This window comes from Entelurus aequoreus, linkage group LG13, assembly GCF_033978785.1.
Source record: "Entelurus aequoreus isolate RoL-2023_Sb linkage group LG13, RoL_Eaeq_v1.1, whole genome shotgun sequence".
In the NCBI taxonomy this organism is placed as follows: Eukaryota; Metazoa; Chordata; class Actinopteri; order Syngnathiformes; family Syngnathidae; genus Entelurus; species Entelurus aequoreus.
This window is the reverse complement of record NC_084743.1, coordinates 58,172,467-58,194,966: the sequence shown is the minus strand read 5'-3', so window position 1 is coordinate 58,194,966 and position 22,500 is coordinate 58,172,467. Positions and strand designations below refer to the sequence as shown.

General features: G+C 31.6%; 1 protein-coding gene across 1 annotated transcript in view; it reads left to right on the top strand.

Annotated features, from left to right (window-relative positions):
* Positions 1–11,535, top strand: part of LOC133663925 (leucine-rich repeat and fibronectin type III domain-containing protein 1-like protein) — a 267,967-nt gene extending 256,432 nt beyond the window's left edge. The window contains exon 3 of the transcript XR_009828432.1: positions 11,396–11,535. The gene's annotated coding sequence lies outside the window, so the exon portion shown is untranslated. The remainder of the gene's footprint in view (positions 1–11,395) is intronic.
* The last annotated feature ends 10,965 nt before the right edge of the window (positions 11,536–22,500 follow it).

The window sequence follows — 22,500 nt, the reverse complement described above, 5'->3', positions numbered from 1 at the left end:
ATTTGGCAGCACACACACGCTAGGAAAAACCCACCCAACTTTTCAGGTGCTCCGGTCTTCCTTTCTCTCACAATGTCCAGTGCGCGTCTGCTCAGCAACTCCAACTCCAACAACTGTGTCTCGGTCCGGCTGCTGCTAATAAGCATGGCAGGTGATTGGAAGATCATCCCCAGCTGGGTAATCCAATCACTTGCCAGCTGTGCTTCGAGGCCGGTCCTTACGCACCCCGCTCCGCGGCAGGCCCGCAGACCACGCCCCCCTCCACACATACTTTTTTACCTTATTTATACTTCTTTCTACCTTCTTTTTACCAAATGTTTTACCTTATTTATAGTTTAACTTCTTTTACCTATTTCTCACATTTGTTACCTACCTTTTACCTTGTTGATATGTCAGCCTACCGATTAGCATTAGGGGTTTTATATGAAGATTTAATCACCTCCAAATTTGGTTATCTAAACTACAACTCAGATGAATGTTACAATCAAACATCTGGTGTGTAAAAAGTACAATACTTACAGTATGAACTGTTTGTAGGTCTCAACAAAAGACAAGACTGGCTTATTCAGTTTAATGGCAAAGGCTACTTCCTGATTTATTACCACATGAAGACACACAAAAGTATTTCAAAACGGTGTTGGTGTCAGTTCTCTTGCACCGGGAATGTGTACTATATTGGTTCAAATGTGAAAAGTACCAATCCCTCTCATCTTTACGGGATAAAACAGGATAAAAAAATGAATGAATGGACAATTTTAATAGTTTGATTTCTTATGAAGGCGAATATTAATTTTGTCTGAGGTCAAATGTTGCCAGATTGGGATGCAGCTCCTCGGTCTCTGGAGCTGAGTTGTTCTGGATGGTAGCAGCACAGATAGGCTCATCCCATAATCGCATTCATTAGGATTTCAGAGATGTAGCGATATAAAAAAATATATATATAAATAAATGTGGATAAGCTAAGCCTTAAATTCTGAATACATTTAAGCTTTGAGTTGGTGTGTTCTCATTACACTGCTAAATGTGCTTCAAATACAACAAGGGCTTACTAACCCCGTTTCCATATGAGTTGGGAAATTGTGTTGGATGTAAATATAAACGGAATACAAATTGCAAATCATTTCCAACCCATATTCAGTTGAATATGCTACAAAGACAACATATTTGATGTTCAAACTGATAAACATTTTTTCTTTTTTTGCAAATAATCATTAACTTTAGAATTTGATGGCAGCAACACGTGACAAAGAAGTTGGTAAAGGTGGCAATAAATACTGATAAAGTTGAGAAATGCTCATCCAACACTTATTTGGAACATCCCACAGGTGAACAGGCACATTGGGAACAGGTGGGTGCCATGATTGGGTATAAAAGTAGATTCCATGAAATGCTCAGTCATTCACAAACAAGGATGGGGCGAGGGTCACCACTTTGTCAACAAATGCGCGAGCGAATTGTTGAACGGTTTAAGAAAAACCTTTCTCAAGCAGCTATTGCAAGGAATTTAGGGATTTCACCATCTACGCTCCGTAATATCATCAAAGGGTTCAGAGAATCTGGAGAAATCACTGCACGTAAGCAGCTAAGCCCGTGACCGTCCATCCCTCAGGCTGTACTGCATCAACAAGCGACATCGGTGTGTAAAGGATATCACCACATGGGCTCAGGAACCCTTCAGAAACCCGCTGTCAGTAACTACAGTTGGTCGCTACATCTGTAAGTGCAAGTTAAAACTCTCCTCTGCGAGGCGAAAACCGTTTATCAACAACACCCAGAAACGCCGCCGGCTTCGCCGGGCCTGAGCTCATCTAAGATGAAGTGATACAAAGTGGAAAAGTGTTCTGTGGTCTGACGAGTCCACATTTCAAATTGTTTTTGGAAACTGTGGACGTCGTGTCCGCCGGACCAAAGAGGAAAAGAACCATCCGGATTGTTCTAGGCGCAAAGTGTAAAAGCCAGCATGTGTGATGGTATGGGGGTGTATTAGTGCCCAAGACATAGGTAACTTACACATCTGTGAAGGCACCATTAATGCTGAAAGGTACATACAGGTTTTGGAGCCACATATGTTGCCATCCAAGCAACGTTACCATGGACGCCCCTGCTTATTTCAGCAAGACAATGCCAAGCCACGTGTTACATCAACGTGGCTTCATAGTAAAAGAGTGCGGGTACTAGACTGGCCTGCCTGTAGTCCAGACCTGTCTCCCATTGAAAATGTGTGAAGCCTAAAATAGCAGAAGGGAGACCCCCGGACTGTTGAACAACTTAAGCTGTACATCAAGCAAGAATGGGAAAGAATTCCACCTGAGAAGCTTCAAAAATGTGTCTCCTCAGTTCCCAAACCTTTACCGAGTGTTGTTAAAAGGAAAGGCCATGTAACACAGTGGTGAACATGCCCTTTCCCAACTACTTTGGCACGTGTTGCAGCCATGAAATTCTAAGTTAATTATTATTTGCAAAAAAAAAACAAAGTTTATGAGTTTGAACATCAAATATGTTGTCTTTGTAGTGCATTCAATTGAATATGGGTTGAAAATGATTAGCAAATCATTGTATTCCGTTTATATTTACATCAAACACAATTTCCCAACTCATATGGAAACGGGGTTTGTACATAAAGACTCATGAATGCAGTCTAAAAGTCGTTATATCGAGTGGAAAACAACAAATTAGTAGTAAAAGTAGTCACTGTACAGGTTGAAAATCAGTAGTTTCTTGTGCGGACAAAGTAGCGATATATTCAACGCTTTGTTTCTCAAACGGCACAACAGTCGTCTTCCCGCAGAGCTCACACCTACTTCTTGTACTTGTCTACTGCGCTAAGACTTCTGGGTAATGTAGTATACACTATAAGACAAGATACACAATATATATGTATGTGTATATATATATATATATATATATATATATATATATATATATATATATATATATATATATATATATATATATATATATATATATATATATATATATATATATATATATACATATATATATATATATATATATATATATATATATATATATATATATATATATATATATATATATATATATATATATATATATATATATATATATATATATATATATATATATATGTATATATGGCCGTCGTTTGGACACCCCAGTGCGAGACACCTTATCTTCAGCTGCAAGGTGAGGCGTGCACCCAATTTTAAACAATACCGTATTCTCGTGGGGATACAAAGCCGCATGATGGAGTGCAGAACGTGGCATGGGTGTGGCGTCTGGCTGAAACCGCCGCTGATTAGCAGCGGCGTGAACAAAGCAAGAATCAATGCAACATGTGACCCGTGACACCGCCTCGTGGCAGGGACCCGTCAGACCAGAACCCGTCAGACCAGAACCCTGCAACATAGCATTCAATCAAATCGAAATTAGTAGTTACAAACACAAAATAACCCCGAGATGTTTAAAGGAAACTAACAACTGAACAGACTGGACTCAATATTTTTGTATGATACACCTGTTTTTATACAAACCCCAAAACTAGTGAAGTTGTCACGTTGTGTAAATGGTAAATAAAAACAGAATACAATGATTTGCAAATAATTTTCAACTTATATTCAATTGAATAGACTGCAAAGACAAGATACTTAACGTTTGAATCAGATGACAAATGTGAGAGTTGTGGAATTTTGAAAAGTGTCCCATTGATTTCCAAAAAATTTGGGAATTTCTGGAAAAGCGGGTTATTTTTTGAAAATGGCAAAAAAACCTGAATGGTCTGAAAAGTTGAAATGGTCGGCGTTGTAATTTTTCAAATCGGTCGAGAAATGTTAAAGTAGAAACATGGTTTACGGAATTCCTGGAATTTGGGGAAAACCGGGAATTTTTCCATTTCAAAAAACAACTTAGTTTTTTTTCCTGATTAAGAGGATTGTGTTGACGGTGAAACAGTTGAAATGCGTTGAAAAATGTTGAAGGAGTAGTCGCCAGAATAAAAGGGTGGAAATAGAGCTTTGAAAAACCAGGAATTCTGGAAAATCCTGGAATTTTTTTTAACTTTGTAAAAAGGTAGTATAAATTTCCATGATGGTGAAATGTGTTGAAGGTAGAATGAGTTGAATCGGTTGAAAAACATGGAAATGGTGGAAAATTGAAAAATGGCCTATTTGTTTTGAATAGGAAAACTGTCCAGGAAAACCTGGAATTCTGGGAAATTTTTTGAATTTGTCAAGGAAAAGCCTGTGATTCCCGAGTAGGCTGAACAGTTTGAAGTTGGAAAGGTTCGAATCGAATGAAAAATGTGGGAATTGGAGAACTTTTAAAAATGTCCCATTCATCTCAATGGGAATTTCATGGAAATTTGGGAATTTCGGGAAAAGCGGAAAATAAGACTTGAATGTTCTGAATGAGTTGTAATGGTTGGTGTTGGAATTTTTCATATCGGTCGAGAAATGTTGAAGTAGTAACATTTTTAATTGAGAAATGGTGTTAAGGAATTCCAGGAATTTTCGAGAAAACTGGGAATTTTTCCAGTTAAAAAGCAACTTTGTGTTTTGTCCTGATTAAGAGGAATGTTTGGGCAGTGGAACGTTTAAAGTGGGTTGAAAAATGTGGTAGGAGTAGTCGCCAGAAAAAAGGGTTTGGAAAAAAATAATTCCGGGAAATTCCTGGAATTTTTTTTTACTTGGAAAAATTATAGTTTAAAACAAACGTGCAGGATGAGTGGAATGTGTTGAAGGTAGAATGGTTTGAATCGGTTAAAAAATTTGGAAATGGTGGAAGTTTGAGAAATGGCCAATTCATTTTGAATGGGAAAAAGGTCCCGGAAAACCTGGAATTATGGGAAATCCTGTATTTTTTTTTTAATTCGTCAAAGAAAAGGCCGCGATTACCGAATAGGCTGAACAGTTTGAAGTTGGAACTTTTCGAATCGGATGAAAAATGTGGGAATTGGAGAACTTTTAAAAATGTCCCATTCATGTCAATGGGAATTTCATGGAAATTTGGGAATTTCGGGAAAAGCGGCAAATTTTTTGAAAATGTTAAAAGACTTGAGTGTTCTGAATGAGTTGAAATGGTTGGTGTTGGAATTTTTCATATCGGTCGAGAAATGTTGAAGTAGTAACATATTTAATTGAGAAATGGTATTAAGGAATTCCAGGAATTTTCAAAAAAACTGGGAATTTTTCCACTTAAAAAACAATGTTGTGTTTTTTCCTGATTAAGAGGAATATTTGGGCAGTGGAACGGTTAAAGTGGGTTGAAAATGTGGTAGGAGTAGTCGCCAGAAAAAGGGGTTTGAAAAAAAGAGAAATCTGGGAAATTCCTGGAATTTTTTTTTACTTGAAAAAATTATAGTTTAAAAATAACGTCCAGGATGAGTGGAATGTGTTGAAGGTGGAATGGTTTGAATCGGTTGAAAAATGTGGAAATGGTAGTAGTTTTAAAAATGGCCAATTCATTTTTCGATGGGAAAAATGTCCCGGAAAACCTGGAATTCTGGGAAATCTGGGAATTTTTTTGAATTTGTCAAGGAAAATCCCACGATTCCCGAATAGGCTGAACAGTTTGAAGTTGGAACGGTTCGAATCGGATGAAAAATCTGGGAATTGGAGAACTTTTAAAAATGTCCCATTCATGTCATGGGAATTTCATGGAAATTAAGGAATTCCAAGAATTTTCGAGAAAACTGGGAATTTTTCCAGTTAAAAATCAACTTTGTGTTTTGTCCTGATTAAGAGGAATGTTTGGGCAGTGGAACGGTTAAAGTGGGTTGAAAAATGTGGTAGGAAGGGTCACCAGAAAAAGGGGTTTGAAAAAAAAAAGAAATCAGGGAATTCCTGGAATTTTTTTTAACTTGGAAAAATGGTAGTTTAAAATGAACGTCCAGAATGAGTGGAATGTGTTGAAGGTGGAATGGTTTGAATCGGTTGAAAAATGTGGAAATGGTGGAAGTTTGAAAAATGGCCAATTCATTTTTGAATGGGACAAATGTCCCAGGAAAACCTGGAATTATGGGAAATCTGGGAATTTTTTTGAATTTTTCAAGGAAAAGCCCGTGATTCCCGAATAGGCTGAACAGTTTGAAGTTGGAATGGTTCGAATCGGATGAAAAATGTGGGAATTGGAGAACTTTTAAAAATGTCCCATTCATGTCAATGCGAATTTCATGGAAATTAGGGAATTTCATGGAAATTTTTGAATTTCGGGAAAAGCGGCAAATTTTTGGAAAATGTTAAAAAACTTGAATGTTCTGAATGAGTTGAAATGGTTGGTGTTTGAATTTTTCATATCGGTCGAGAAATGTTGAAGTAGTAACATTTTTAATTGGGAAATGGTATTAAGGAATTCCAGGAATTTTCGAGAAAACTGGGAATTTTTCCAGTTAAAAAACAACTTTGTGTTTTTTCCTGATTAAGAGGAATGTTTGGGCAGTGGAACGTTTTAAGTGGGTTGAAAAATGTGGTAGGAGTATTCGCCAGAAAAAAGGGTTTGGAAAAAAAGCGAATTCTGGGAAATTCCTGGAATTGTTTTTTACTTGGAAAAATTATAGTTTAAAACAAACGTGCAGGATGAGTGGAATGTGTTGAAGGTAGAATGGTTTGAATCGGTTAAAAAATTTGGAAATGGTGGAAGTTTGAGAAATGGCCAATTCATTTTGAATGGGAAAAAGGTCCCGGAAAACCTGGAATTATGGGAAATCTGGGAATTTTTTTTGAATTTTTCAAAGAAAAGGCCGTGATTCCCGAATAGGCTGAACAGTTTGAAGTTAGAACTTTTCGAATCGGAAGAAAAATGTGGGAATTGGAGAACTTTTAAAAATGTCCCATTCATGTCAATGGGAATTTCATGGAAATTTGGGAATTTCGGGAAAAGCGGCACATTTTCGGAAAATGTTAAAAGGCTTGAGTGTTCTGAATGAGTTGAAATGGTTGGTGTTTGAATTTTTTATATCGGTCGAGAAATTTTGAAGTAGTAACATTTTTAATTGAGAAATGGTATTAAGGAATTCCAGGAATTTTTGAGAAAACTGGGAATTTTTCCAGTTAAAAAACAACTTTGTGGTTTTTCCTGATTAAGAGGAATGTTTGGGCAGTGGAACGGTTAAAGTGGGTTGAAAAATGTGGTAGGAGTATTCGCCAGAAAAAACGATTTGGAAAAAAAGAGAAATTTGGAAAATTCCTGGAATTTTTTTTTACTTGGAAAAATTATAGTTTAAAACTAACGTCCAGGATGAGTGGAATGGTTTGAATCGGTTAAAAAAATTGGAAATGATGGAAGTTTGAAAAATGGCCAATTCATTTTGAATGGGAAAAAGGTCCCGGAAAACCTGGAATTCTGGGGAAATCCGGGAATTTTTTTTGAATTTGTCAAGGAAAAGCCCGCGATTCCCGAATAGGCTGAACAGTTTGAAGTCGGAACGGTTTGAATCGGTTGAAAAATGTGAAAGGTCTTTAGTCATAATTTTTGCGCTTCTCTACAAATTGTCATTACTGCCACAAGTGGTGGAAAAGTGTATTACAACTGAGTAAAAAAAAAAAAAAACCCTGTAATTAACGACTTCCCCCTTCATTCCGCCCACACCATCATTCTACTTTATTTCACAAAGCGACCGACCAGAGCCAAATCCAAGCACATGAAAATCATTCATGTATTCATATCTCCTAATAATATGTCTTTAGCTGGAACACTTTGCTTAGTTTAATGGCCCCCCTGCTGCTTTCTTGTTTTCTGTTTCATCGCCTTCTTAGTCAAGACTCCCAATATGGCTTCCCCTCCTCATGCATTTTCTCCATGTTGCCTTTCATCATTTTTTTCTTTGCTTTCCCTCTCATCTATCATTCACACACACACACACACGCACACACACACACACACACACACACACACGCACACACACACACACACACACACACACACACACACACACACACACACACACACACACGCACACACACACTTGTATTTCTCACCTTCTTGAGACCTGAGAAAAATGCCTCCCTCTTTAGTACCAGCCTTTCTAGATATATAAAGATTAGTATTTACAACATTAATAATATATACATACTATGAAAATATAAAAAAAGCTTGTTGTGAAAAATGAGTTGGAATTTCACAAAAAATGGTCACAATTTCACATGAAAAACTTGGAAATTTGGCAGTATTATAATAAAAGTCGTAATTTTACTCGACGCAAGTCAAAATTTTACAAGAAAAACGGAACAATTGTGCAATATTATGATAAAAGTTGGAATTTTACTCAATAACAGTCGCAATTTTACAACAAAAGCTTAAAATGTTGTCAATTTTATTAAAATATTCAAAAATGTTACTTAAAAAAATGGCACTGTTTTACAAGAACAACAAAAAAATTGGCAATAATGTGATAAAAGTCAGAATTTTATATGACAAATGTCACCATTTTGCATTAAAAAGTAATCATTTTACATAAAGAAGTAATAATTTTACGAGAAAATATTGCAATATTACATAAACAGAAAGAATAACAGAAATTGTTCCCAATCTTATAAGAAAAAAGTCGACACATTTTTTGTTTGTAATTGTTTTTTAATCTTAATTATTTACTTCACGTTATTACAGTATGTCTCTTTATACATATTCATTTTATTTTTTAAATACATTTTGGCCTAAGGGACGGCATTTCAATTTTTTACACACACTTGTTATTTCATATGTTGACCAGAGGGGGAGCACTTTTAAACCTGCCACACGGTCAATTTGAAAAATCCCTCACACACAAAACACACACACACACACACACACACACATGCACACACACACACTTGTATTTCTTACCTTCTTGAGACCTGAGAAAAATGCCTCCCTCTTTAGTACCACCCTTTCTAGATATATAAAGATTAGTATTTACAACATTAATAATATATACATACTATGCAAATATAAAACAGCTTGTTGTGAAAAATTTGTTGGAATTCCACAAGAAAAAGGTCACAATTTCACAAGAAAAACATAGAATTTTGGAAGTGTTATAATAAAAGTCGTAATTTTACTTGATGCAAGTCAAAATTTTACAAGAAAAACGGAACAATTGTGCAATATTATGATAAAAGGTGGAATTTTACTCAATAACAGTCGCAATTTTACAACAAAAGCTTAAAATGTTGTCAATTTTATTAAAAGATTCGTAATTTTCCTCGACAAAAATGTTGGCAATGTTATAATAATGATCACAATTTTACTTGGCAAAGTTATGACAAAAATCATAATTTTACTCAAAAAAATGGCACTGTTCAAAAAAATTGGCAATAATGTGACGAAAGTCAGCATTTTATATGACAAATGTCACCATTTTGCATTAAAAAGTAATAATTTTACATAAAAAATTAAAAATTTTACATAAAAAAGTAATCATTTTACGAGAAAATATTGCAATATTACAGAAACAGAAAGAATAACAGAAATTGTTCCCAATTTTATAAGAAAAAAGTCGACACATTGTAAGAAAAGGACTGCTTTTGGTTCATTATTTTTATTTTTGAATTTTGTGTTTGTAATTGTTTTTTAATCTTAATTATTTATAAAGATGTGTATTTACAACATTAATAATATATACATACTATGCAAATATAATACAGCTTGTTGTGAAAATTGAGTTGGAATTCCACAAGAAAAAGGTCACAATTTCACAAGATAAACTTATAATTTTGGCAGTATTATAATAAAAGTCGTAATTTTACTCGACGCAAGTCAAAATTTTACAAGAAAAACCGAACAATTGTGCAATATTATGATGAAAGTTGGAATTTTACTCAATAACAGTCGCAATTTTACAAGAAAAGCTTAAAATGTTGTCAATTTTATTAAAAGATTCGTAATTTTCCTCGACACAAATTTTGGCAATGTTATAATAATGATCACAATTTTACTTGGCAAAGTTATGACAAAAGTCATAATTTTACTCAAAAAAATGGCACTGTTCAAAAAAATTGGCAATAATGTGACGAAAGTCAGAATTTTATATGACAAATGTCACCATTTTGCATTTAAAAGTAATAATTTTACATAAAAAAGTAAAAATTTTACATAAAAAAGTAATAATTTTACGAGAAAATATTGCAATATTACAGAAACAGAAAGAATAACAGAAATTGTTCCCATTTTTATAAGAAAAAAGTCGACACATTGTGAGAAAAAGACTGCTTTTGGTTCATTATTTTTATTTTTGAATTTTTTGTTTGTAATTGTTTTTTAATCTTAATTATTTATAAAGATGTGTATTTACAACATTAATAATATATACATACTATGCAAATATAATACAGCTTGTTATGAAAATTGAGTTGGAATTCCACAAGAAAAAGGTCACAATTTCACAAGAAAAACTTAGAATTTTGGCAGTATTATAATAAAAGTCGTAATTTTACTCGACGCAAGTCAAAATTTTACAAGAAAAACGGAACATTTGTGCAATATTATGATAAAAGTTGGAATTTTACTCAATAACAGTCGCAATTTTACAAGAAAAGCTTAAAATGTTGTCAACTGTATTAAAAGATTCTTAATTTTACTCGAACAAAAATGTAGGCAATGATATAATAATAATCGGAATTTTACTTGGCAAAGTTATGACAAAAGTCATCATTTTACTCAAAAAAATGTCACTGTTTTACAAGAAAAACAAAAAAATTGGCAATAATGTGACGAAAGTCAGAATTTTATAAGACAAATGTCACCATTTTGCATTAAAAAGTAATAATTTTACATAAAAAAGTAAAAATTTTACATAAAAAAGTAATAATTTTACGAGAAAATATTGCAATATAAGTCCGATCCAGTTCATAATATATGATTAGTGTTTTTCATATTGTTGTTCTCTGTTTGACCAATTTAACTAGATCAAATTTGTCCACACCACAAAAAAATAATACAAGTAAGTATGATTCTTGTTGATATTGTATTAAATCAATAGGGGGCCAATATCTAAGGATTTGATACCGGTGTTTACACTTTATAGGATTCAACTCTGGTGTATTCAGCTATATAGCAAAGACTACTTCCTGACCACAACACAAACGGCAAAGCTTTTTTATCACAATGATGAACTACATCCCTCCATAAAAATAGATAAACAGCTCTGATCAATTTCCGGAGGGCACGACGTCCACAGTTTCCAAAAACAATTTGAAATGTGGACTCGTCAGACCACAGAACACTTTTACACTTTGCATCAGTCCATCTTAGATGAGCTCGGGCCCAGCGAAGCCGGTGGCGTTTCTGGGTGTTGTTGATAAATGGTTTTGGCTTTGCATAGTGGAGTTTTAACTTGCACTTACTGATGTAGCGACCAACTGTAGTTACTGACAGTGGGTTTCTGAAGTGTTCCTGAGCCCATGTGGTGATATCCTTTACACACTGATGTCGCTTTTTGATGCAGTACCGCCTGAGGGATCGAAGGTCACAGGAACGCTATGGAAGGCTCGAAGACGGAACAGCACTTGCATGGAAGGGCACCTGTAGGGAGCGAACTCATCCAAAAGATGGCGCCAAAGCACAAACAATAACACACTTTTTCAGCGTACTTGCTTGTTTTTTTGTGCTGTTTTTCAATTACCTTAAGTATTGAACTATAGAAAGTATTTCAATGGTTGAAATCTGCGCTTTTGAGTGTTGTACGAGTTATTACGGTAATCTACGTCACAGCAGTTCAGATGATGAACAAAGCAGAGTTATTATACAATTTTTAGTATCTTTCAGAAATATTTAAAAAAAAATTAAATACATTTTTGCTATCCTTTTAATACATTTTTACTACTTTTTTAATAATTTTTTTCTATCTTTTAAATACATGTTTTTCCATCTTTTAAACACATTTTTACTATCTTTTTAATACATTTTTACTGCGTTTGTAATACATTTTTCTATCTTTTAAATACATTCCTCCATAAAAATAGATAAACAGCTCTGATCAATTTCTATATTACTTAAAAGAAAACCGGTTGTGTTTCTTAAAATTCTACCCAAACAGGACAAAAAATAAATAAAAATAATAATAATAATAATAAATTCTACCCAAACATTTCATTAAAAAAAAAAAAAAAAAAAAAAAATCGATTTTTTTTATTTTTTTTAATCCAATAATTTGTTTGAAATCCAATTTTTTGACACTCCTACAACCTACATATGAATACATACTTGCAAATGAGACTCAGAAGTGAAAACAGCGTTACGTAAATGTTCAATAAATTAAATCGTATTTTATTATCAAACAAATTGACATTTACAACCACATAATTAAACACCAATGTACAAAAAAAACGTATCGTATACTGTTGAATCACGGTATCGATTCCCATGTAGGTTGCCAAGAATTGGTACCTTATCGGTTCAAATGAGAACAGTACCACTCCTTATTTGGACATTTTAACGTACCATGACTATTATTTTTTTTCTAATGCAAACAAAACTGTGTTTCTAAACAGCCAAGGACATGACAACATTTTTTCATCGCACAATTGTCATCTCGTACAGTGTGTACGACAGAGAGTGAAGGATCAGAAGACAATTACGACTGCTACAATTTGCACCTCCTTGTTTTCCCAGCTTGTGAGCTATTTTTCAATCAGTCAGGAGACAGAATTCTGTTTGTGCTGAAGGACACTTGAGGAAGATGGATGGCGGCTGTCAGTCAAAGATTGAGCAGGGACTCAGCCGGCTAAAGGACGCTTGTCGCCCAGCTGTCTCGGCGCTTCCTTCCGAGTGTGTCCATGAACACTCCGGTGATGACTCCAAGCAGATGGACACAAAAGGAAGAGGGCAATCCAACATGTGGTGGTAGAGGAGGCTGCTTTTACAAGACCTGAGCAGGTTGTGTCTGTACGTGTGTGTGTGTGTGTGTGTGTGTGTGTGTGTGTGTGTGTGTGTGTGTGTGTGTGTGTGTGTGTGTGTGTGTGTGTGTGTGTGTGTGTGTGTGTGTGTGTGTGTGGTTTTTGGGTAGTGTGATATTTTGGGCAATTTCTGATTCCAGATGTTTCAATGACATGTCAATAACATGTCACTTTCATAACGTGAACATACCGACACGGCTGATGATATAAACGTTATTTATCATAATTTGTAAGTAAACATTGAAGATCGTGACTATTTACAGTGTGTAGCTATTGTGTGCTAAGCTGTTCTGTAGCTGCTAGCTCCTAGTAGCCTACAGCCTAGCATGTTTACCTTTTGTAAATGATGATTTTTATTTTGTCTTATAATTTAAAAAAATATACATGAATATTATTATTTTTTTACATTTTATAATATTTTTAGGTATTTTCTTAATTTATTTTTTTTACTCTAATTTATTATTATTATTACTTTTTTATTTTTTACCATGTCTAAGTTTTTACTAGCTTTTAAATACATTTGTATTGCCTTTTTAATACATTTTTTACTACCTTTTTATTACATTTTTACTATTTTTTATATATATTTTTTGCTATCTTAATACATTTTGCTATCTTTTAAATACATGTTTTACTATCTTTTAAATACATTATTACTGTATTTATTTATTATTTATTACTGTATTTATTTATATTGTATTTAATTTTTACACATTTCTGCTATTTATTTTAAATACATTTTTAATGTATTTTTAATACATTTGTTTACTCTCTTTTTATTAAATTTTTACTATCTTTTAAATATATGTTTGCTATCTTAATACATTTTTACTATCTTTTCTGTGTGTGTGTGTGTGTGTGTTTGTGTTTGTGGTTTTTGGGTAGTGTGATATTTTGGGCAATTTCTGATTCCAGATGTTTCAATGACATGTCAATAACATGTCACTTTCATAATGTGAACATACCGACACGGATGAAGATATAAACGTTATTTATCACAATTTGTAAGTAAACATTGAAAACCGTGACTATTTACAGTGTGTAGCTATTGTGTGCTTAGCTGTTCTGTAGCTGCTAGCTCCTAGTAGCCTACAGCCTAGCATGTTTACCTTTTGTAAATGACGATTTTTATTTCGTCTTATAATTTAAAAAAAACATACATGAAAATGATTTTTTTTTTTTACATCTTATAATTTTTTTAGGTATTTTCTTAATTTATTTTTTTTAATTTAATGTTTTATTATTAATACTTTTTTTTTTTATCATGTCTACCATTTGTAAATGACTTGACTAAATTAATGTATTCTTATTTAGTCTTATAAATAAAAAATACATATATATATATATATATATATATTATTTTTTCAATTATTTTTTTATGAAAATAAATTGGTATTTTTAATGTGTTTTTTATTTTATTTTTTATTGATTTATTCATTGTTTATTTAATTATTATTATTTCTTTTTTTTCTACCATGTTTACCGTAAATGACTTAACTAAAATAATAAATTTTGATTGTGTCTTATAATTTTTTTAAATACATGAATATCATAAAAAAAATAATTAAATTTTATAATTTTTTTAGGTATTTTCTTAATTAGATTTTTTTATTTATTTATTTATTATAAGTATTATTTAATGTATTATTAAGTATTTCATTTTTCTACCATGCTTATTGTTTGTAAATGACTTGACTAAAATAATGTATTTTTTATTTGTCTTATAATTTAAAAAAATATACATTTATATATATTTTTTTATATAAAAATACATTTTTTTAAAAAATTTTTATTTTTATTTTTTATTGATTTAGTCGTTGTTTATGTATTTAATTATTATCATTACCATGTTTACCGTTTGTAAATGACTTGACTAAAATGATTTATTTTTATTTTGTCTTATAATGAAAAAAATACTTATATATATCTGTTGTTTTGTTTTGTTGGTATTGAAAAAAATGTAGAAAATGGATGGATGGATGGTATTTTTAAAGAGTTTTTAATTTTAATTGTATTGATTTATTAATTTTTTATTTATTTATTTATTATTATTTTTTTTTTCTACTATGTTTACCGTTTGTAATGAATTGACTAAAATATTGTATTTTGTATTATATGATTATTTGTATTATTTATGATTTAAAAAATCAGATGTATAATTTTTATTTTTATTTTTTATTTTTTATGTTATTGATTTATTAATTGTTTATTTATGTATGTATTTATTACTATTATCATTTCTTTCTTTTTTTTTTTTTTACCATGTTTACCATTTGTAAATGAATTGACTAAAATAATGTATTTTTATTTAGTCTTATAATCAAAAACATACATAATTATATATATTATTTTTTAATTATTTTTAATTCAAAAATGTTTTAATTTTTAATGTGTTTTTTATTTTTATTTTATTTATTTATTCATTGTTTATTTATTTATTAATTATTAATATTATTTCTTTTTTTCTACTATGTTTTTTAAGTGACTTGAGTAAATAGAAGAAATTGTGCGTTTATGGAGGACATTTAGATGTTCACTGGCTGTCCAGCTTTGCACAAGTAAACATGTTGCAGGACTGCTTGTATCAGAGTGATGATATCAGATAATTGAGATGCAAGCTGATATCATATAACACTTTTTTTGGGGGGTGGGGTTGCTGATATGGGACTTATATATAATATCAGCTCTATCACTTGGTATTTACTGTAAACTGCGTGAGTATTTGCACATTATGGGCCTGTTTTCTTACTGTGTACTTTTGGTTATTCCTCAGGCCCTTGTGTAATTGCAGTTGTTCACGGCCACAGACACGCTAACATTGCTCGGTCTACTGCCTCCGACGAAAATAAAGTGTGCAAGACGGACACAACTCCAGATATATCCATATTCCTCCGACTGCGTGCGCACATATGCGACAACAGGGAGCAGCTGGACAAAAGGGTGGAAATAAATAATGAAAGACTCCCTGTGGAGAAAGTGGGAATGGGAGTAAGAGATGCAGGGAGCAATAAATGTGCTGTGTTCATTCAGCTCACATTTTAAGATACAAGGTTCCAAAAAAAAAAAAAAAAAAGAGCAGAAGGGACAAACAATAAAATAAAAACAGATGAAAATCCAGGCAGGTTGCAATGATTAAAAGATGAAGGAGGATAGTTGCCATCTGCCGTTACCATGGCAACCCTTTGTGCCGAGCACTCACTGATGTGAAAATGTTTATTTTGGTTTTAGATTGTATGACACGAACATGTCAATTACCACTGAAGACAAAGGATTTATCTCATGGCTGGAGTGTCTTTGTAATTAACAAACACGCCAGCAGCTTGATGTTTTCAGCAAAAATGAGCGCATGTTTTACAAACCCCAGAACCAGTGAAGTTGTCACGTTGTGTAAATGGTAAATAAAAACAGAATACATTGATTTTCAAATCCTTTTCAACTTATATGTAATATAAGTTGCGCTTTTGAGTGTTATGCAAGTTATTACGGTAATATACGTCATAGCAGCTCAGACAAGGTACAAAGTTGAGTTTTTATAAAATTGTTAGTATCTTTTAGATGTATTAAAAAAAAAATTTAATATATTTTTACTATCTTTTTAATACATTTTTACTACATTTTTAATATTTTTTTTCTATCCTTTAAATACATTTTTTACATCTTTTAAACACATTTTTACTATCTTTTTAATAAATGTTTTACTACGTTTTTAATACATTTTTCTATATTTTAAATACATTTTTTCCTTCTTTTAAATACATTTTTGCTATCTTTTTGATACATTTGTATTGTATTTTTAATTCATTTTTTTACTATCTTTTTTATAAATTTTTTATTATCTTTTGAATATATTTTTACTATCATTTTATAAAAAATTTCTTGTCTTTTAAATATATTTTTACTATTTTTTTAATACATTTTGACTATCTTTTTATTACATTTTTACTATCTTCTAATACATTTTTACTGTCTTTTTAATACATTATTACTATGTTTTTAACACATTTTAACTACATTTTAAATAATTTTTTGCTATCTTTTAAATATATTTTTTTAATCTTTTAAATACATTTTTGTTATCTTTTTAATACATTTTTGTTATCTTTTTAATACATATTTACGATGTTTTTAATAAAAAAATTCCATCTTTTAATTACATTTTTACGATGTTTTTAATACATTTTTTCTATCTTTTAAATACGTTTTTACTATCTTTCTAATACATTTTTATTGTCTTTTTGATAATTTTTTTTTACTATCTTTTAATAAAATGTTTACTATCTTTTAAATATATTTTTACTATATTTTTAATACATATTACTATGTTTTTAATATATTTGAATATGTTTTTACTAGCTTTTAAATACATTTGTATTGCCTTTTTAATACATTTTTTACTACCTTTTTATTACATATTTTACTATCTTTTAAATATATATTTTTTGCTATCTTAATACATTTTGCTATCTGTCAAATACTTGTTTTACTATCTTTTAAATACATTATTACTGTATTTATTTATTATTTATTACTGTATTTATTTATATTGTATTTAATTTTTACACATTTCTGCTATTTATTTTAAATACATTTTTAATGTCTTTTTAATCAATTTTTTTACTCTCTTTTTATTAAATTTTTAATATCTTTTAAATATATGTTTTGCTATCTTAATACATTTTTACTATCTTTTAAATACATGTTTTACTATCTTTTAAATACATTATTTTTGTATTTATTTATTATCTATTACTGTATTTTCATTTATATTGTATTTCATTATTACACATTTCTACTATTTATTTTAAATACATTTTTATTGTCTTTTTGATACAGAAATAGCTTATTTTATGAACACTGCATATTTTTCGGCACCACATGCTTGCCATGTATGAATGACATAGTTTTTATTTCTTAATGTTTGTTGGTTTTGTGTGTGTACTTCTTGTGGGTTTCACTTTGTGCTTTCAACTGAATCTGGTTGTGTATTATTTACAAAATGTTTTCTTCTGCCTGCAGGGGGCGTAACAGGAAACAAGTGAGAAGCAGTTACCGGGGCAGTGAGGTTGCAGATTTTTAATTGAATGCAAGATGCTCTCATCAATGTTAATACAAGCTGCTCATTAAGGGCCCCGTTGTCCTTAAGTGGAATAATTCACCTCCTCCACTTAAGTACCTGAGTTCTTGAGGGCCTCTCAGGCTGGAATAAGTCCAGGGCCCCGAGAGAGTGCAACCTTGTAGTGCACGTAAACTATTGTGCTTCACTTTAAAGACACCTGCAATCATCCATGGAGACGAGGACGAGAGCAGCATTATGCCGCTCTCGGTTACAGGAGATCATAAACAGAAAAAGAAAGCAGGACATTGGGATTTGGTCGCTGCCAGAAAAGTTCCGGATCCAGTAGACTATAAACTATAGTCACACTTACATGAAATACATTACATTACATAATAATGAGATAAAAGTCAAAATGGTGATATAAAAAGTCAAAATTATGAGATAAGACAGTTGAATTTATGAAATAAAAAGTCATATTTACGAGATAAAAGTGTAAATTATGAGATAAAAAGTCATAATAATGAGATAAGACAGTTGAAATTATGAAATAAAAAGTCAAAATTCTAAGATAAAAGGAGAAATTATGAGATAAAAAGTAATAATTATGAGATAAAAGTTGAAATTATGAAATAAAACCCAAAATTATGAGATAAAAGTCAAAATGATGAGATAAAAAGTTGAAATTATAAGATAAAAAGTCATAATTATGAGATAAAAAGTTGAAATTATGAGATAAAAAGTCATAATTATCAGGTGAAAAGTTGACATTTTAGGATTAAAAAAAATCATAAATATGAGGTAAAAGTTGAAATTATGATTCGTAATTATGAGATAAGACAGTTGAAATTATGAAATAAAAAGTAAAAACTATAAGATAAAAAGTAGATATTATGAGATAAAATGTCATAATTTGGAGATAAAAGTTGAAATTATGAAATAAAACCCATAATTATGAGGTAAAAGTCAAAATTATAAGATAAAAAGTTGAAATTATGAGCTAAAAAGTCATAATTATGAGATAAAAAGTCAAAATTATGAAATAAAAAGTCATAATTATGAGATAAGACAGTTGAAATTATGAAATAAAAAGTCAAAATTATAAGATAAAAGGAGAAATTATGAGATAAAAAAGTCATAATTATGAGATAAAAGTTGAAATGATGGAATAAAACCCAAAATTATGAGATAAAAGTCGAAATTATAAGATAAAAAGTTTAAATTATAAGATAAAAGTCATAATTATGAGATAAAAAGTTGAAATCATGAGTTAAAAAATTCATAATTATCAGGTGAAAAGTCGACATTTTATGATTAAAAAAAAATCATAAATATGAGGTAAAAGTTGAAATTATGATTCATAATTATGAGATAAGACAGTTGACATTATGAAATAAAAAGCAAAAACCATAAGATAAAAGTAGATATTATGAGATAAAATGTCGTAATTATGAGATAAAAGTTGAAATTATGAAATAAAACCCATAATTATGAGGTAAAAGTCAAAATTATAAGATAAAAAGTCAAAATTATGAAATAAAACCCATAATTATGAGATAAAAGTCAAAATTATACGATAAAAAGTTGAAATTATGAGCTAAAAAGTCATAATTATGACATAAAAATTTGAAATTATGAAATAAAAAAACATAATTATGAGATAAAAGTCAAAATTATAAGATAAAAAGTTGAAATTATGAGCTAAAAAGTCATAATTATGAGATAAGACAGTTGAAATTATGAGATAAAAAGTCATGATTATGAGAAAAAAAGTTGACATTTTGAGAGAAAAAAACATAATTATGAGATGAAAGTCAAAATTATAAGATAAAAAGTTGAAATTATGAGCTAAAAAGTCATAATTATGAGATAAGACAGTTGAAATTATGAGCTAAAAAGTCATAATTATGAGATAAAAAGTTGACATTTTGAGAGAAAAAAACATAATTATGAGATAAAAGTCAAAATTATAAGATAAAAAGTTGAAATTATGAGCTAAAAAGTCATAATTATGAGATAAAAAGTTGAAATTTTGAGAGAAAAGGTCATAATCATCCGGTGAAAAGTCGACATTTTATGATATTAAAAAAAATCATAAATATGAGGTAAAAGTTGAAATTATGATTCATAATTAGGAGAGAGTTGACACATTGGCGACTTTTTAGCTCATTTATTCGACTTTTTATTTTATAATTATGACTTTCTTGTCTCATAACTTCGACTTTCTTATCAGACAATTTCGACTTTTAATTTCATAATTAGGACTTTTTATCTCATTTATTCGACTTTTTATTTCATAATTTTAACTTTCTTATTTCATAATTTCCATTTTCTTATGTCATAAATTCGACTTTTTCCTCTCACAATTATGACTTTGTACATCCTACTATCGACATTTTTTTTCACAATTTCGACTTTTTTTTTTTTTTTACCATAATTTCCAACTTTTTATTTCATAATTTTGGCTTGTTTATCTCCTAATTTCGATTGTTTTATCTCAAATTCACCTATTTTTAATCTCATCATTAAAATGTACCATTAGGGGAATTTTTCAGTCGTGGAAACGGGCTTCTCCTTCTGTGTCGTATTTTAGTTCCTGTCCTGTGCTCTTATTTTGATATTTCACTTCCTCCTTCCGCGCACAGACTTCCACACCTGCTCCTGGTTGCCAATCAGTCTCCTATTCATTGTCACTGGTTTTTATTTGAACATATTCCCTACTCTACTGTCGTCTCGTGCAATTTGTCACGTTTCATGTGTCTGCTGATTTGTAACGTAACAAATGGCTGTCAATTTGATGATTTGTGTATAATTGCCTCATTCCTGTGAGAATCCTGCGTGTGACCGACGCATTCAGGAGCGGGGGTTGGTATATTTATTGCAAAAACTAACCCAGACCCCCTGCAGTTACACCAACCATTTCTTCCAGTCAATCGTATTCCAAGAGTATTTTAGAGTCATGGTCTCCAACTCGTACATAAACCAGTCTGATACTGTGTCTCGGCCTTGGGGAACTGCTGATACTTAATCCCTGACGGCCCCACCCCGGCTCTTTCAGACCGCTCTGCCTGCTCCTGTGTAGTCCGGGGTAAATAATGCACCGTCTCACACTTGCATTCTACACGGGCACTTAGGAAGCACACTGTTACACGCTTCTGTCCTTTAAAGGACCCCTGTCGCTCTGGAGGGGGGAGTGGGCGGGTCTGACAATCTTGGTTTCAATCCTCCCGTGGCCATAAAGCAAGGCACTAAAGGGGCGGTAGCCAACATGTGGTGCCCGCAAGCGCCGCACACCAATTTTTGTAACATTATAAAGAATGTGAGTTATAGCACAACCTGTCAGTAGTCATCTAAATATCATTATACATATGACAAGTTTAGCAGATTATCTCATTTTTTCCTACGCTTCAACCCCTGTGGTTTATAAAACGGTGCGGCTAATTTACGGATTATACTGCAAAGGGTTTTCGTCGAACACAAGCGGAGACATTGAAAAGGTGTGTTATTGTTCGTTCTACGGCGCCATCTTTCCGACGAGATCGCTCGGTCTTCGTCTTCTCGTCGTCCGTGGCGTTTCTACTCGGATGCATTCTTCGTTCGTCGCTCCGAGCAAAGTTTGTCAGTTTTGCAATGTAACTAAAACGGTTTATACTTACCAAAACGGTCCCATGTGTGATGTCTGTGGGAGTGTTTCCAGGCATATTTGTACGTGCTATGGTAATGTAATCAAGCCGGCGCCGTTCGCGTTGGCTAATATGCTAACACGTCTACGAGTGTCTGTAGTATTATCAACTTACTAAGGCATGTTTGTTGGTATTGTTTCAGTGTCACAAAATCTGTGCAAAGAGTACAGCCCAGACGTCTCTCCTCAAATTGAGCCAAATTGAATTTTGTCCCTGTTTGATTCTTTGCTTCTTGTCCTGTTTGAATAGATGTCATCAGTGTTTGAAACTGACAACAAGAAAATCCGGCTCATCAAGACTTTCCAAAACAAGTATAATTAGCTAACCTCAATGAACCCAAAAATACCTTAAAATAAGTATATTCGCAATAATAACAAGTGCATTTTTCTTGGTGGAAACAAAAAATTAGACCTTTTTTCTCAATATGTTGAAAAATATTCTTAAATGAAGTAAATGCTAGTGCCATTATCTTGACATAATGATATGCGCTCGGCATTACATTTCTTGCATTTATCCATCGATAACATGACATCATCGCACCAAGTGCGTGCTCTTTCAGTCTTTTTTTATTTTTATGTTTTTATTTTATTTATTTTTTTTTTATTTTATTTTTTTTATTGTAATTTTGAAGAATTTATCTGAATGTGCATGAACTATTTCTGTTCAAAATAGCAGCAAGCCACGTAAAAATCCCCGTTATGACAGAACTGTTGTAATCAATGGCGACGGCTGTTTACGACCCACGTCCCTTAGAAACAGCTGTTGCCATGCAATCATGAATTGCCATGAATTGATTAACGTGGACCCTGACTTAAACAAGTTGAAAAACTTCAATTGTACGGAATATGTACTGTACTGTGCAATCTACTAATAAAAGTCTCAATCAATCAGGGAACGTCCAAATAAAAGAGGTGGAGAC